The following is a 17679-nucleotide window of genomic DNA, read 5'->3' as shown; positions in this document are numbered from 1 at the left end:
CCGTCCTACCGCACACCCCGTCTCCCCCGCCAGACAACAAGGACCCAGCCGCCAAGACGGCAGGGTCCCCACCCCCGACGGCACCGTGTTGCTGAGTGGTCTCGGAGCACTCATGACCCAAAGCAACACCGTCGGTCCATCCTGGCGGGGTTGAATAGAAGGGGACCAAAGGGAGCCCTGGCCTAAGATCTACCCCGGACCCTCAACTGGCCGTTCGTAGCCTAAAACAGGCCGTCGACCGCCAGCGGTCAGCATCCCCGAATCCTCAGTATCGAGAACGCCGTCACCGTACTAGAGGCGGCGCCACTGCGGAACGAGCGTTCCCACAAGCGGCGGGATCCACGCTTGGCCTGGCCAAACCCTGTACTCCAAAACCCGCCCGACTAAGGCGATGAGATGGAAGGCCAAAAGGACCTAGCAACCAGTGATAAGGCCCTGGCCAGCCGTCCCGCATCTTCACTATGCGGAACTCACCATAAATCCACAAACCAGCCCCCGCCTCATACAAAAGGCGAGGCCGGCCACCTGGCCCTCAAGTCCTAACTGAAAGGCCACACTGCCTAAGCTGGACACAAATATGGCCAGGTACACAACTGGGGCAGGCCAGCTACAGGGGTAACCTGTAACCTGCCTGAACCCCCCGACTCTGCCTGTCTGCTGTGAATCCCCCAGAGTGCGGGCACCACAGAGGGGGCCATAGCCCAGCAGACCTTTACTCTCCTACGCCCGGGAGACCCCCCAGACTCCAAAGGTGGCCGGGGAACGCCGCTGGCGACTCCCGGGCCCACGGGGTCAGGGTCCAAACCTGGACAACTGACCACGGGACAGGGCATCAGCGACCCCGTTATCCACCCCGGGGACATGCCTAGCCAAAACAATGCGTTTAGGGACAAGGACCTGTGCACAAAATGGCGGACTAGCCGCATGACCCTGTCGCTCTTTGAGGACAGGGCATTCACCACATGGACAACCGCTAGGTTGTCACACCAAAAGTGCCCGGTCTTGTCCCTAAACTGCTCCCCCCAAAGCTCTAAGGCCACTATTAAGGGGAAGAGCTCCAGGAACGTCAGGTCCTCAACCAACGAAGAGGCACTCCATTCCGGAGGCCATGCCGACCAGCCACTGGTCACCTAACACTACCCCGAAATCACCAGTCCCCGCGGCATCAGAGCAGAGCTGCAACTCAGCTTCCCAAAAGAAGCTCGTGCCTCCAGAAGGACAAACCATTAAACCTAACCAAGAAATCCCGCCACACGCCGAGGTCAGCCCTGACCCCAGCGCAAAGGCGGGTACGATGATGGGGCAGACGGAGCCCCTCCATCGTGTCTTACAACCTCCTGGAAAAACCCTACCAGGAACAACCACCCGACAGGCAAATTAGAATGCCTGCCAATTCCTGAAGCTGCCGTAGGGTAACCTTCCGGCAGCCCAGCACCTCATCGAGCTTTCTTCTGATCCTAAGCAACTTCTCTAGGGGCAACCTAGAAGATTGCACCTCCGAGTCCAATTCAATACCGAGACAGGTAATCCTGGTGGCGGGGCCCTCGGTCCCCTCAGAGGCTAAAGGCCCCCTCAACAGAGCGCAAAGGGCTTCGAAGACCAGCATTAGAGCAAAGCAATGCTCTGAACGCGCAGGCCCCGCCAACAAGAATCCATCGAGGTAGTGAACGACCGATCCCAGACCGCTGCCCCTCCTGAGCGACCACTCCAAGAAGGTGCTGAAACTCTCAAAAAAGAGAGCATGGGACAGAGCAGCCCATCGGCAGTGCCCTGTCCACAAAAAACCCCACCTTCGCAATGGAAGCCCAGAAGCCCGCATCCGTCTGGGTGTATGGGGAGGAGCCGGAATGCCGACTCAATGTCGCATTTTCCCATAAGGGCTCCAACCCCACACTTCCTAACCATGGCACGGCCGCATCAAATGATGCGTACCGCACCGAACAAAGTTCGTCAGGAACGAAATCATTCACTGACTCCCCTTTAGGAAAAGACAAGTGGTGAATCAACCTAAATTCACCCCTCGCCTTTCAGGGGACCACCCCTAAAAAGGGGCCCCTCCCCTGCAAGGGATCCTGAATCCCTGTGAGAAACCTAGCAAGAGAGCAGCCGCTCTCGAGCGAGGGTGGTAGTCCCTCAACCAACCCTCGAGCATGCTTACCTACTTGGGCTGGGCCCATTTTCCCCCAGTAGTTGGGGTTTGTTCCCTGGACCCCCTCCCCTCTTAACCGTCCCCTTTTAGGGGCAGGGGCACACCGAAGCGGCATGGGCACCCTGCCCTCCCGCACGCACGGCTGTACCTACAAAAGGGGGCGAGAACAAGCCCCCCTGCAGCAAAGCCCTGACATGCAGCAAACGGGTCCCACACTGTGGTGGCCCCCGTACATTAATACCCCTGGTCCCGACGGGTAAGCCTTCAAAAGGGGCGGAGGCACTACGGCTCGCGTTGGCGGGGTCCGAACCCCCCCGCCCCGGCTACCCCAGGCCATAGCAAAAAACTGCCCCAGGGGCCCGTGCCCCCGCAGTAGGAGCCGGCGGGGGGGGGGCAAACCTGGTTACAGGTGCCCCCCCCCGAAAACCCCCAAAAACTAGGACCGGGTGGCCACCAACCGTAGTCCCCCCCCCAGCAGGACCCACGGGGGGGGGGCTTCCTGGCTACCCTGGCCGAGGGCCTCATCGCCTTCCCAGGCACAGCTACAATGGGGCAACTAACTATTCAAATAATTAATGTTGGGCCATAACTGTTTTACTGGTTTGACTACAACTTTACTGAAAGAGTAGTAGATCGTTGGAACAAACTTCCAGCAGACTTGGGATATAAAACCACAGTAACAGAATTTAAACATGTTTGGGATAAACATATAGCCATCCTGAGATAAAATCAGTAAATATTATAAGGGCAGACCAGAGGGACCAATAGGTCTTTTCCTGACTTCAGTGTTTCTATATAAATAATTAAATAATAGTAATTATACATATCAGTAGTATTATTATGTATGTTTTGTTTTACACCATGGTTCTTATTTTAACAATAATGAAACCGGGGCTGCCCGGCCCCAAAAGAGGGCAGCAAATGGCCTCTGCCCAAACAGGCAGCGCAGCAGCAGGAAGCTGCCGCCAAGGGCCTAACTGCCCTCTGAACAGGGGCCACGAACCGGGGGGGGGGGAGGCGCACACGCGAGCCCTCCGCCCGATCCCCCCGTTCCCGAGGGGGCGACCGGAACGATCCCCCCCTGGACGAAATAGAGGGGCCAACAGCCGAAAACGGCACAGGCCCAGCCTCCCCACCGGACCCGAAGGCCATTACCGCTCCACGAGCCTCCGATGAGGCTCTCAAGATGGCGGCCGCAACACGCAGCCGCCTTTTACGAAGCGGGGGGGGGGGGGGGCTCACGCCGGACTCCAGCCTAGCCTGAAGAGGAGAAGACCGCAGGCCTCGGAAGGGCTAAGCTGCAGCCTCCTCAAGCCTCCGACGAGGCTTCCACAAGCAGCGGCCGCCCACGCGGCCGCCGAAGGATTCCACGAGCAGACAGCCATGTGTCTGCTCTTGGCACCAGGTCCGGGCGAACAGGCTCTCTTCCCGGCCCGCTGTCCCTTAAATAGGGCCAGCAGGCCCCGCCCGGACCCGACGTCATGCCCAGCCACGTGGGCAGGGCATTCTCGGCCGAAATCTCGCCTCGCGAGATTTCGGCCGAAAACAAGATGGCGGCCGCCATCGGAAGGGTCCGAGTCTGCCCGGCCCTTCCGCAACAGCGCCGTGGGGCCGGTGAGTCAGCCGGCGATAATACAGTGACTGGAACATTGCAGGCCAGTCAAAAGTGAGCTCCAGAAGCTGAGACAAGCTCTGCTGTCAGTATGGATTTTCTTAGCAGAAGCAACAGCCAAAATAACAATTTATGTAAATCAGTGTTTCTCACCTTAGCTTTTTAAAAGATGTGTGAACTCCAGACTCTGGAATTCCTCCCTGACACCGTTATTGAAGAACAAAACAATCATTTTTATCGGTCTGATCGAGAAGAGCACGCAACAGATTCAAACTTAATATTAACTGCTCCAAACTTGACTGTAAAAAATATGACTTCAGCAACCGAGTTGTCGAAGTGTGGAACTCATTACCTGACTCAGTAGTGTCAACCCCAACCCCCAACATTTTTCCCTTAGACTATCCACGATTGACCTCTCCAGGTTCCTTAGAGGTCAGTAAGGGGCGTGCATAAGTGCACCAGTGTGCCTTCCGTCCCCTGTCCAATTGTCTCTCCTTATCTCATTTATCTTTTCTTCCTTTAAATATGTTCACCTATACTTTAATATCTTTTCTTCTATTCTTTTCTTTATTTATATTACTACATATCTATTCTCTTCAATGTGTATTATGTATTGGACTAAATAAATGAATGAATGAATGAATAAATAAATAAATAAAATAATAATAAAAAAAGAAAAAAAGAAAAAAAGAAAAGGCGATCTTGCTATTTTTTTTACAAAAAGTCCTTAAATCCAAAAGATACCCAAGTTACACATGAACTTGCTCTTCCTGAGATCATCTTCTATGAGCTATCTTTAAATACCACCTTACGATTTCTACTAGATTACAGATCCCCCAGATTATGACATCGGATATGCAAATAAATTAACCTCACTTCTAATATGGGCAGCTTCCGGCTCATGCCTTCTCATCTTTCTTGATGATCTAAATCTACCTATTATTAAATGGACTCTTAATGAATATACAAAAGAACCTATACATTCAACACTGTACCATGCTGTAATTAATCTAGACCTGGATCAATTAGTATTTATGATTTGATTTGATTTGATTTGATTTGATTTGATTTGACTTGACTTGACTTGATTTGATTTGATTTGAATGCCACCCCTCTCTGAAGACTAATAACCAACAACACTAAACCTAACAACCGCCTTGTTCTCATTGGTGTATGGACTACAAATAAAAGAATCATTTTCCAATAGTGATCACAGCATGATAGACTTTTGTCACAACATACACCCTTACAAAAATCATCATAGGATCCCTGTTACAATTTTTAAAGCCAACTATGACTTATAAACATGGAAAACCCTATTCACTGGCTGTAATACTGCCAAAGATCATAATAACCTTTTCCTACTTGAGGTCAAAAGATTCATTTATGTGTGTGTGTGTGTGTGTGTGTGACATTGTTGCTGATAATGAAAAGGAAGGGAGACTACTATAGATCTATTCTGGGCTAATTTGCCTTCTGGGGCTTCTGTCTTGTAAGGCAGAGGCCTTAGCCTTTAGGCTACAGGCTCATTTCCTGTATCATCTTGTTCCAGGGAAGGGTTACATGTGATTTTTTTTGTCGAGTCACTGGTATATTGAAGAAACATCATCACAGCTCCTTTTTTGCCTCTTGGCCCCATTAGGGGCCATATTCCAAGGCAGATAAGTTTTTTATAGCCAACAACTATAGTGTATACCTGGTTCTATAGCCAACTTCAAAAGCCGCTACAAAAACTTACGCTAACAAATAAAAATTGAATGAATAAATTATCATAACAATCAAGAAGAAAACCACCTGTGCACGAAATCCAACAGTACATTCTACAATTTCATAAATAACAAACTTAGACATGAGAACATCCCACCCCTAAAAGGACCTAACAATAAAGAATGTGATGATGAAACCATTAAAGCCAACCTGTTTAGCACATTCTTCAGTCTTTGTAAATAGCAACAACTTATGTACAATATTCCATAGTTGAACCACAAACAATTAAAATTATCTAATACACAGTCTTTTCACCGAAGACAATGTTGGAAACGCACTATGCAATCTAAAACCATTGACCAAATGTACTATGTGCCTACTTCTTTAAAAACTTTCCACTGCCTTAGGATAACCACTGAGCATAATTTTTGATAAATCTTTTAGGATCAACTCTCTACCCAACCTATGGTCACTAACCATGGTCATCCTTATCTTTAAAAAGGGAGACTTGCCCTAGTTGAAAATTACAGACCAATCTATTTATGTTGCATTACCTGCAAAATCATGGAATCAATCATTAATCAATCCATTACCCTCAACTTAGAGACAAGTTACCTACTCTCTAACAAACAACTTTGTTTCAGAAAAAAATTATCCTGCAATCTACAACTTATACACTGTAAAAACATATGGTCCACACAACTTGACCTGGGCAAAGCAATTAGATGCAATTTACAAAGACTTCTGCAAAGCCTTTGACTTAATGGTACATGACAAACTACTTCCAAAATTAAAATCTTATGGCATTTCGGGATCTCTTCACAAATGAATTACAGTGATACCTCATCTTACAAACGCCTCGTCATACAAACTTTTCAAGATACAAACCTGGGGTTTAAGATTTTTTTGCCTCTTCTTACAAACTATTTTCACCTTACAAACCAACCGCCGCCGCTGGGATGACCCGCCTCCGGACTTCCGTTGCCAGCGAAGCACCCGTTTTTGCACTGCTGGGATTCCCCTGAAGCTTCTCTCCATGGGAAACCCCACCTCCGGACTTCCGTTGACAGCGAAGCACTTGTTTTTGCGATGCTGGGATTCCCCTGCAGCATTGCAAAAACACAGAAGTCCAGAGATGGGGTTTCCTATGGAGGGGAACCTCAAGGGAATCCCAGCGACGCAAAAACGGGCGCTTTGGCTGGCAAAAGGGGTGAATTTTGGGCTTGCACGCATTAATCGCTTTTCCATTGATTCCTATGGGAAACATTGTTTCGTCTTACAAACTTTTCACCTTAAGAATCTTGTCCCGGAACCAATTAAGTTTGTAAGACAAGGTATCACTGTACTGCATTCCTGTGAAACAGACAACAAGTAGTTAAAATAGGAAATCCTTTATCAAACCCTGTACCTGTTAACAGCGGTGTTCCCCAAGGCAGTATTTTAGGACCAACTCACTTTATTCTTTACATAAATGACCTTTCTCATAATATAAAAAGCAACTGTGTCCTCTTTGCAGATGATATAAAACTATTTAACACCACCAACATTACTACAACCCTTCAAAAAACCTTGACTATGTATCAGAATAGTCAGACAAGTGGAAACTTCAAATCTCAGTCTTACATGTTGGCAAAAATAATCAGAATACAAAATACAAACTAGATGATCACTACCTTGTTGATTATTATTATTATTATTATTATTATTATTATTATTATTATTATTATTATTATTATTATTTATCTATCTATCTATCTATCTATTTATTTATTTATTTATTTGATTTGATTTGTATGCCGCCCCTCTCCTCACTCAGTAAAGGACCTTGAAGTATTTATCTCTATTAATCTAAGCTCCAGAGCCCACAGCAACAGCATTGCTGAGAAGGCATTAAGAATGGTTAACCTACTTTTGCGTAGCTTCTTCTATGGTAATATTTTACTCATAAACAGAGCATATAAAACATTTGCTATACCAATATTTGAATACAATTCATCTGTCTGAAACCCACACTACATATCAGACATTAATAAAATTGAGAATAACCTCTGTTCGCTACAGAATATCTTATGCCACCAGACTTGAAATTTTGGACCTAGAAAATTTAGAACTCCACCAACTTCGATCTGATCTAAGTATAGAACACAAAATGATCTGCTACAATGTCCTACCTGTCAATGACTACTTCAGCTTCAACCACAACAATATACAAGCACACAATATATACAAATTTAAAGTAAACCCTTCCAGAGTGGCCAATGGCTGGAATACATTACCTGACTCTGTAGTTTCTTCCCCAAATCCCATAGTTTTAACCTTAAACTGTCTACCATTGACCTCATCCAATTCCTGAGAGGACTGGAAGGGGCATGCATAAGCACACCAGCATTCCTGTCCTAAAGTCCCCATGTATTCGTAAAATATCATGTACTCAAAACCATGCTTATACTTCTTTTATATTGATATTAATGTTTATACACACTCGATAAATAAATAAAATAAATAAATTCCCCAATTAGCCACGTAAGCTAGGGAATTCAGGGAGTTGAAGACCACACAGCTTAAAGTGGCAAATATTGAAAAACCTTAGTATAAATAGATTAAAAAGACAACCCTATACATTAAAAAGGAGAAAGACTGAAAAAGTATATACTTTTCAATCATGAAACCACTCTGTTTCAGAACAACATCTATGAAATAAACTGGAGTTTCAGTAATAAATACTAAAATTAGATCACCATGGTAGTGGTTGGAGATTATTTTTTTACTTCTATGATAATGTGCTTAACACCGTTTTATGGAACAGCTGAATTCTTTAACTGTAGGCATATTTATGTTGCTTTCTTGCTGATGTTATGCATGTCGTATGCTATTTCCTGGTTTTTACTGAGGGTCCTTTTTGTTTGGTTTTGTTTTACTTTTCAGACTAATCTACAGTTGTAGGATTCCCAAATGGTTTCTCATTCAAATGCTAACATAGTCCAATTCTACCTAACATTTTGGGATCAGCAAAGATTAGTCAAATATGGATATAAATATGGATACCTGAAAGAAAATCCTTTTGAACTGATTGCCAGCAAATGCTGGGTTTCGGACATCTCCCTATACTATTTGATTCTCTGTTGTCCGATTTAGATTCTGCCTTACCTTGCATAAACACAGCAGTTGAAACATAAAAGTGTTCAATTTAGAAGAGGTTATTTTGCTTCTTAATCAGTGTAAAATACAATCAGAGCCTGCAGAACGGTAGGGGTAATTTCATTAAAATAATTATACAAGCGATTTGAAAGGTTAAAAGAAAGTTGGATAGCAAAGAAAATAAAATCAATTCCTGCCTGATGACAAACTACCGTTGATTTTGCAAAAGAAAAAGAAGGCTGCGCTGATTGCTTTGAAGATTTCATCCAACATTATTAGAGGATAGCTGGTTTATTATTATTTTTTAATGTATTTTACAAATTCTTACTTGTATTCTGAAATCAAAATGGAATGTCAAGACCTCTTCATCTGTGGCCATCACAGCAATTTACAGCTCATTCAAAATTCTTTCTTTCTTTTGCTGAAATATAAAATTAAAAAGAAGCAACTTTTCTACCAGATTATCTGCCTTCCATTTGGCTCATAATTTCAGATTAATTAAAAGAATATAACGTTGCTGAAGTTGTATGGATCCTTTTCAAAATGTTGCTATTTTCAAGCTACAGCAAAGTTCTTTGTCTTTACGAGGCAGGATGAAAGGGTCTGAATAATAATAATAATAAAACATTATATTCACAAGCTTAACTAGAAGCCTTGGCCATACAAGAAAAGACAATAATAAATAAAACAAGGGGGGGAAAACAGCAACGGAAGAACAAAAGAATCACTACCACTAACAGCATATGGCGATCTGCAATGCAAACTTCCTAAGTAATAAAATGCTGATCCTTGGGAAAAGGATAAACATCGTCCATAAATGGGAAACAGCATATCCATACTTATAAACAAGCACTTTTTTTGTGCTTAAGGGTTATAGAAATTTAAATACAAATTGCACTCTATAATGATGCCCTGGGGACTAACATTCTAATCATTTTCTTGGGGACGCAGCATTTGCAAACTTAGTTTCTGGAACTTGTTTTCTTAGAAATGGAAACATTATATAGCTCCGTATATTATCATCCCCATCATCGCCTGGTTCTGGTGACAAAAGATCCAAATTTATTCAAAAGTCATGCATTTTGCACAAAGCAATACACTTTTGTTTGCTTCCTTCCTCTATGCCGGAACATGTTCCTGCATAAAATTTCATCCGACTTGAATGACTTTCAGATCTTGCCATCAGTAAAAAGGCTGCATGAAGACTATTCTATAACTCGGTTGCTGAAATAAATAAATAAAAAAGACTGTCAAACTTTGATTCAGTCCTCAAGATAGTTAGTGTGGTATTTGGAAACCTCAGCTCATCAGGCAAATAGTGCCCATAAATGAGTTTTTGTGGGGGGGTTTGACTATCATTAAAAAAGCCTTGGGATATTATTTAAGTACACCTCGTATTAGGAATTAGTTACGCCAAAGAATGCTAGTGATGCATTTTCCCTCCGGTCTGAACGATGCATTATGTAAAGGCCAGTATTTCTTTGAAGATTACTTTTGAAATATGCATTCCTTCTTTATAGTAAATGCTTCTACTATATTAAACTATCCCCCGAACTGACCTGTGCATTCCTCTGTAGAACTGGGTGTGTGCAAACACAGATTTTTGTAAATCTAATCCAATACTTTGCATTTGTCCTTGAATGTATTTTTTCCCCTTTCATTGCAAATATTACTTTATAGGGATGGTTGCCGTAAAGCTGAGCAAATAGCTGTAGTTTTGAAAAAAAATATTGGTATCCCAGATATTTCTTGTCATTACAAAGCACCAATTATTTTTGTGTTTATTTTTATAAGGGTTTTTTTTTAGTTTTGTCCTTTTATTATTATTGTGAGCTATTGTATTTTCAAATGGGCAGTCATACAAATATTTTAAATAAAGAAATAAAACCTTCAATTTATTAATACATTGGTTATGTTGGGTAGCAACTATGCTTTTATGAGTTGAGTTTGCATGATTGTTCTTATGACTGCCACATTTAAATTTATGCTGTAAGTTATTAAGTCTCTAACAATAATTTCTAGTCGGGGGTAGAAGGACGAAGAGTGACAAAATAATAGTGTTCCAGCATTTAAGAGGCTCCCAGAAAGAAGGGGGGGGGGGGTCAACGTATTTTCCACAGCACCAGAAGGCAAAACAAGAAATAATGGATGGAAATTAATCCAGGAGACAAGAAACCTAGAATTAAAAAGGAATTTCTTAATAGTGAGAACAATTAACCCGTGAAATGTTCACAACTTCAGAAGTTGTGGGTGCTTCATCATGGGAGGCTTTTAAGAAGAAACTGGACAACCACTTGTCTTGAATTGTATAGGGTTTGGGTTAGGATTATGTGAGCCATTGCATATCTCAGCTCCGCTATTATTTATTCTTTCTTTCTTTCTTTTTTTCTTCATTCATTCATTGTTTGTTTGTTTGTTTGTTTATTTGTTTGTTTATTTATTTATTTATTTATTTATTTATTTATCTATCTATCTATCTATCTATCTATCTATCTATCTATCTATCTATCTATCTATCTATCTATCTATCTATTTATTTATTTATTTACCCACCCACCCCCCAGTCCCAAGTTTTTCCTTATTTCCATATTGCATTTCCTCTTGGTGAGGTTCCGCCCATTGCTTCTTGTACTACCTTCGGGTGGCATGGAGAATAAATAGATGCCATCTGCTCTGTGGCAGACCTTTAAGGATTAGGAAACTACTATTATATTCCCCCTCAGTTTTCCATTTGTTGAGCTAAACATACTTGTTCTCTTAGCCCTTGTTCATAGGATTTAGCCTCTAGGCCAGGGGTGTCAAACTCAATTTCATTGAGGGCCACATCAGGGCTGTGTTTGACCTCAGATGGCTGGGGGAGGGCTTGCCCAGGGTGTGTGGCCATGGTGGGCATGGCACAGGATTTGGGGGGCCGTAGTTTTAAAATGACAGGGGAGGGTTGTGTGTGTATATGCATGGGATTATATGTGCATGCATGGGGTCACACACACAGGCGCAGGAGGTGGGATGCATGCAGGGGCTGTTGCACATGCATATGTGGGGTGGGCAAATGCAGGAGTTCGGTCACACATGCTTGGGGTCAAGAGAGTCACACACACATGCATGGGTGAGCATGGGGTTTCATGTGTGCATGTGTAGAGGCAGAGGAGAATTTATTAGGTTTGTATGCCACCCCTCTTCATAGACGAAATGGCAGGGTTTTTTTCTTATTGGAAGTTTAACTTCAGTTAATCTTCAATCCATCTTGCAATCAACTTATCTGGTAACTTTTACAAATTGGAGGACATCCAGCAGTCCCACAATTTTGGCAGGTACTGGAGCAGCAAATCTTCATTTTCATCTTTATGATCAGACTAAATTAGGTTTATTGGGTACCAAAAGAAGAAAATAGTAAGACGATCTTTTTATTAAAAATCTGGGAGATGAATTATAAGTAGAACTTGGATCTACTAATAAGATTAAAAGGTAAAGGTTCCCGTTGCACACTTTCCCAGTTCTAAGGGATGGTTCTCAGCTCTGTTTCAAAGCTGAAGAGCCAGCACTGTATGAAGACATCTCAGTGGTCATGTTGACTAATCACCAAAGGCACTTGGAAAGCTATTACCTTCCCACCAAAGTGGTCCTTATTTTTCTACTTGTATTTTTATATGCTTTTGAAATGCTAGGTTGGCAGAAGCTGGGACAACTAAGAGGAACTCACTCTGTTTCATGGTGCTAGGGATTCGAACCACCAAACTGCTGACCTTTCTGATCGACAAGCTCAGCATGTTAGCCACTGAGCCTCCACATCCCACTAATACGATTAATGGCAAGTTTTATAATTTGCTAAATATAGCAGAGTGACAAAAATTTAAGCGAAAACATTTTCTAAAGTCTAGATATGGGCCGGCAGCCAAACATGTTAGAGAATTCTCAGAGGAATTATTGTTGTACTCTTTATTAAATAATAGTTAGATCTGAGGCATGATTTGAATTCAAAGTGGAGAAAGTGACTGTGCACAGATACATGGGAATACTTACAGCACCTTTCATCACATCCATTTTCCCTGCACCATAAATATCTCTTCCCAGATTTGCACAGTAGCAATCTAATAAAAATACAGTTCCTTGAATAGGGTGCTACAGTCAGGACTTAATCCCTTTGAATCATCTTTTCCTCTTGGATTCCTGAAGGCTGGACATTGCCTCTAACAGTCTTCTCACTGTCATTTATAGGTTTTTTCCCCCTAAAATGCAGCAAAATAAATCTTCAAGCATATTGGACGACATGCAATAATGAATCGGAATATGCAGAGATGAAAGACCATTTTGGCATCAGTGTCATGTTTTTATATGTTTTTACATATAATTTATTGCTGTTTATTGAATTATCTTATACTTGGTGGGGGAAACCGTTAATTGTCAAAGGGGCATTGGTCAAAATGCAACATCCAAAGTCATCATGCAACTTTTGGAAAAAGGGCAGCGCCGGACTTACCCGGCTGGCAGGCTTTGCTGGAGGGACCGGGAGACACGGTCCCTCATGGCGGCCGCCATCTTGGATCCCGGGCGAAGTCTCGCGATGCGAGACTTCGCTCGGGAGATCAGGGCCTGATTGGCCAGGCTCCTGATTGGTCCGGGCGGGGCCTGCTTGCCCTATATAAGGGCGAGCAGGCCCGGGGCTCTCCCTTCGCCCGGACTGCAGAGCTGAGCAGACACATGGCTGTCTGCTCGTGGAGTCCTTTCGGCGGCCGCGTGGGCGGCCGCCGCTTTTGGATGCCTCGTCGGAGGCTTGAGGAGGCTCCAGCTACTTGGAGCAGCTGGGCGAAAGCCCCATCCGTGGCCGGCGGTCCGCCCCTCTTCTCCCGCTTCGTAAGAGGCGGCCGGGGGTTGCAGCCGCCATTTTGGAAGCCTCGACGGAGGCTCGTGGAGCGGTCTGGGGGGCTTCGGGTCCGGCGTGAAGGCCGGGTCTGTTTCGGCCCTCTATTTGCCCTGGGGGTGATCCTTCTGGTCGCCTCCTCGGGACCGTGGGGGATCGGGCGGGGGGGATCGCGTGGCGCCCCCCCCATTTTGTGGCCCCGGTATAGGGGGCAGTTAGGCCCTTGGCGGCAGCTCCTTGCTGCTGCGCTGCCTGTGCGGGCAGAGGCCATTTGCTGCCCTCTTGGCATTTCTGTGTAAAAATAAGAATGAGATAACACATTAATAATAATGATAACACTGCTTATATTGGTAATTGTGGTTAATATTATTTAATATATTTATATAGACACACAGAAGGCAGGAAAAGACCTATTGGTCCCTCTAGTCTGCCCTTATAATATTTCCTGTATTTTATATCAGGATGGATATATGTTTATCCAAACATGTTTAAATTCTGTTTCTGGGGATTAGTATCAAGTCTGCTGGAAGTTTGTTCCAAGGATCTACTACTCTTTCAGTAAAGTCGTAGTCAAACTTCAGTACCACCGTTCTAGTCAAACATTAATTATTTAAATGTTTGGTAGCCTAGGAAGGTGATGAGGCCCTTGGCCAGGGTAGCTAGGAAGGCCCCCCCGGTGGGTCCTGTTGGGGGGATTACAGTGGCCACCCGGTCCTGGTTTTCTTGGGGGGTTTTCGGGGGGGGGCACCTGTAATCAGGTTTGGCCCCCCGCCGGCCCCTACTGCGGGGGCACGGGCCCCTGGGCAGCTTTTTGCTATGGCCTGGTGTCAGGGGCGGGGGGTTCAGACCCCGCCGACGCAGGCTGTAGTGCCTCCGCCCCCTTTTGCCCGCCCCTAAAAGGGGACGGTTGCAAGGGGAGGGGGTCCAGGGAACAAACCCCACCTACTGGGGGAAAATGGGCCCTGCCCAGGTATGTAAGCACGCTCGAGGGTTGGTTGGGGGACTACCACCCTCGCTCGAGAGCGGCTGCTCTCTTGCTAGGTTTCTTTCAGGGATTCAGGATCCCTTGCATGGGAGGGGTCCCCTTTAGGGGTGGTCCCCTGAAAGGCGAGTGGTGAATTTAGGTTGATTCACCACTTGTCTTTTGCTAAGGGGGAGTCAGTGAATGATTTCATTCCTGACGAACTTTGTTCGGTGCGGTACGCATCCTTTGATGCGACCGTGACCATGGTTAGGAAGTGTGGGGTTGGAGCCCTTATGGGAAAATGCGACATTGAGTCGGCATTCCGGCTCCTCCCCATACACCCAGACGGATTCGGGCTTCTGGGCTTCCATTGCGAAGGTGGGTTTTTTGTGGACAGGGCACTGCCAATTGGCTGCTCTGTCTCATGCTCTCTTTGGGAGTTTTAGCACCACCTTGGAGTGGTCGCTCAGGAGGCACAGCGGTCTGGGATCGGTCGTTCACTACCTTGATGGATTCTTGTTGGCGGGGCCTGCGCGTTTAGAGCAATGCTTTGCTCTAATGCTGGACTTCGGAGCCCTTTGCGCTCTGTTGGGGGGGGGGGCTTTAGCCTCTGAGGGGACCGTGGGCTCCACCACCAAGATTACCTTCCTCAGTACTGAATTGGACTCGGAGGTGCAATCTTCCAGATTGCCCCTAGAGAAGTTGTTTAAGAGCAGAAGAAAGTTGGTGAGGTGCTGGGCTGCCGGAAGGTTACCCTACGGCAGCTTCAGGAATTGGCAGGCATTCTTAATTTTGCCTGTCGGGTGGCTGTTCCGGGTAGGGTTCTTTCCAGGAGGTTGTACGACGCGATGAAGGGGCTCCGTTTGCCCCATCATCATACCCGCCTTTGCGCTGGGGTCAGGGCTGACCTCGGCGTGTGGTGGGCTTTCTGGGTCAGGTTTAATAGGCATGGCCTCCGGAATGGAGTGCCTCTTCGTTGGTTCAGGACCTTACGTTTTTAGAGCTCTTCCCCTTAGTAGTGGCCTTAGAGCTTTGGGGGGAGCAGTTTAGGGACAAGACCGTGCACTTTTGGTGACAACCTAGCGGTTGTCCATGTGGTGAATGCCCTGTCCTCTACGAGCGACAGGGTCCTGTGGCTTGTCCGCCATTGTGTGCACAGGTCCTTGTCCCTAAACGCGTTTGTTTTTGGCTAGGCATGTCCCCGGGGTGGATAACGGGGTCGTTGATGCCTTGTCCCGTGGTCAGTGTCCAGGTTTCGGACCCTGGCCCGTGGGCCCGGGAGTCGTCAGATGCGTTCCCCGGCCACCTTTGTAGTCTGGGGGGGGCTCCCGGGCGTAGGAGAGTAAGGGTCTGCTGGGCTATGGCCCTCTCCGTGGTGCCTGGCACTCTGGGGGATTCCCAGCAGACGGGTGCAGAGTTCGGGGAGTTCAGGCAGGATACGGGTTAACCCTATAGCTGGCCTGCCCCAGTTGTGTACCTGGCCATATTTGTGTCCAGTTTGGGCAGTGTGGCCTTTCAGTTAGGACTTTGAGGTCCAGGTGGCCGGCCTCGCCTTTTGTCTAAGGCGGGGCTGGTTTGTGGATTTATGGTGAGTTCCACATAGTAAGATGCGGGACGGCTGGCCAGGGCCTTATCGCTGGTTGCTAGGTCCTTTTTGGCCTTCTATCTCATTGCCTTAGTCGGGCGGGTTTTGGAGTACATGGTTTGGCAGGCCAAGCGTGGATCCCACCGCTTGTGGGAACGCTCGTTCCGCAGTGGCGCCGCCTCTAGTGCGGTGACGGCGTTCTCGATACTGAGGATTCAGGGATGCCAACCGCTGGCGGTCGACGGCCTGTTTTAGGCTACGAACGGCCAGTTGAGGGTCCGGGGTGAGGTCTTAGGTCAGGGCTCCCTTTTGGTCCCCTTCTATTCAACCCCGCCGGGACGGACCGACGGTGTTGCTTTGGGTCATGAGCGCTCCGAGACCACTCAGCAACACGGTACCGTCGGGGGTGGGGACCCTGCCGTCGTGGCGGCTGGGTCCTTATTGTCTGGCGGGGGAGACGGGGCGTGCGGTGGGGACGGGCGTTTCTACCGCTATGCTGGGTGGGCGGCATCCCATTGCTGCGCCCAGTTGGTCCTGGGAGGGCGGCATCCCATTGCTGTGCCCAGGTGGTGCTGGGAGGGCGGCATCCCATTGCTGCGCCCAGTTTGTCCTGGGAGGGCGGCATCCCATTGCTGCGCCCAGTTTGTCCTGGGAGGGCTGCATCCCATTGCTGCGCCCAGTTGGTCCTGGGAGGGCGGCATCCCATTGCTGCGCCCAGTTGGTCCTGGGAGGGCGGCATCCCATTGCTGCGCCCAGTTGGTCCTGGGGGGCGGCATCCCATTGCTGCGCCCAGGTGGTGCTGGGAGGGCGGCATCCCATTGCTGCGCCCAGTTGGTCCTGGGGGGGGGGGCGGCATCCCATTGCTGCGCCCAGTTGGTCCTGGGAGGGCGGCATCCCATTGCTGCGCCCAGGTGGTGCTGGGAGGGCGGCATCCCATTGCTGCGCCCAGTTGGTCCTGGGAGGGCGGCATCCCATTGCTGCGCCCAGTTGGTCCTGGGGGGCGGCATCCCATTGCTGCGCCCAGTTGGTCCTGGGAGGGCGGCATCCCATTGCTGCGCCCAGGTGGTGCTGGGAGGGCGGCATCCCATTGCTGCGCCCAGTTGGTCCTGGGAGGGCGGCATCCCATTGCTGCGCCCAGTTGGTCCTGGGGGGCGGCATCCCATTGCTGCGCCCAGTTGGTCCTGGGAGGGCGGCATCCCATTGCTGCGCCCAGGTGGTGCCAGGGGCGGCATTCCATTGCTGCGCCTTGGATGTGTGCTGGGAGGGCGGCATCCCATTGCTGCGCCCAGTTGGTCCTGGGAGGGCGGCATCCCGTTGCTGCGCCCAGGTGGTGCTGGGAGGGCGGCATCCCATTGCTGCGCCCAGTTGGTCCTGGGGGGCGGCATCCCATTGCTGCGCCCAGTTGGTCCTGGGAGGGCGGCATCCCATTGCTGCGCCCAGTTGGTCCTGGGAGGGCGGCATCCCATTGCGCCCACGTGGTGCCAGGGGCGGCATTCCATTGCTGCGCCTGGATGTGTGCTGGGAGGGCGGCATCCCATTGCTGCGCCCAGGTGGTGCTGGGAGGGCGGCATCCTGTTGCTGCGCCCAGGTCGCTGGTCTTGCTATTGGAGCAAGGACCGGTACGGCTTGGGGGTCGGTTGGGGACCCACCAGGCTTGCAGAAGCCT

This window comes from Erythrolamprus reginae, chromosome 3 (genome assembly GCF_031021105.1).
Source record: "Erythrolamprus reginae isolate rEryReg1 chromosome 3, rEryReg1.hap1, whole genome shotgun sequence".
Classification (NCBI taxonomy): domain Eukaryota; kingdom Metazoa; phylum Chordata; class Lepidosauria; order Squamata; family Dipsadidae; genus Erythrolamprus; species Erythrolamprus reginae.
The sequence above is the reverse complement of the archived record's forward strand: the minus strand, read 5'-3'. Positions refer to the sequence as shown.